A 1,001-nucleotide genomic window follows, 5' to 3' on the forward strand; every position below is an offset into this window, starting at 1 on the left:
CATCCAAGATCCATAAATACATCAAGGACAAAGCCTCAACGGACGATGTGCTCAGCGAATGTCTCAGGCAATGGGGAACAGAGGACGAGGTGCTGGAGGAACCATCATGGGAAGACAAACCCCTACATGGGATGAACCACCCACCGACAAATAACTGAAGTGGCTGATATCAGGAAATCCTACCAATGGCTGGAGAAAGCTGGACTCAAGGACAGCACAGAGGCCCTCATCCTGGCCGCCCAGGAACAGGCCCTAAACACCAGAGCAATAGAGGCTCAGATCTACCACAAGGTGTAGGTTGTGCAAGGAGGCCTCTGAGACAGTCCAGCACATAACAGCAGGGTGCAAGATGCTGGCAGGGAAAGCGTACATGGAACGACATAACCAAGTGGCGGGCATAGTATACAGAAACATCTGTGCAGAATATGGACTGGAAGCCCCGAGGTCAAAGGGGGGAACACCACCAAAGGTGGTGGAGAATGACCGAGCTAAGATCCTGTGGGACTTCCAGATCCAGACGGCGGATGGTGATGGCGAACCAACCGGACATTGTGGTGGTGGATAAAGAACATAGGAAAGCCGTTGTGGTGTATGTAGCAATACCAAGTGACCACAACATCAGGAAAAAGGAGAAACTGGAGAAATACCAGGGCCTCAGAGAGGAACTGGAAAAAACCTGGAAGGTGAAGACCACAGTGGTGCCTGTGGTCATCGGGGCCCTCGGAGCAGTGACCCCCAAACTGGAACAGTGGCTCAAACAGATCCCAGGAACAACATCAGACATCTCAGTCCAGAAATGTGCAGTTCTAGGCACAGCCAAGATACTGGAGGAGAACCTGAAGCTCCCAGGCCTCTGGTAGAGGACCCGAGCTCAGAGGATGAAAGAGACCACCCACGGAGGGTGAGAGGGGAATTTATTTTTATTTTTTTTATATATATATATAAAGATATATATATATATATATATATATATATATATATATATATATATATATATATAT

This window comes from Poecilia latipinna, unplaced genomic scaffold, assembly GCF_001443285.1.
Source record: "Poecilia latipinna isolate Pla-1442-1.1 unplaced genomic scaffold, P_latipinna-1.0 Scaffold1473, whole genome shotgun sequence".
In the NCBI taxonomy this organism is placed as follows: domain Eukaryota; kingdom Metazoa; phylum Chordata; class Actinopteri; order Cyprinodontiformes; family Poeciliidae; genus Poecilia; species Poecilia latipinna.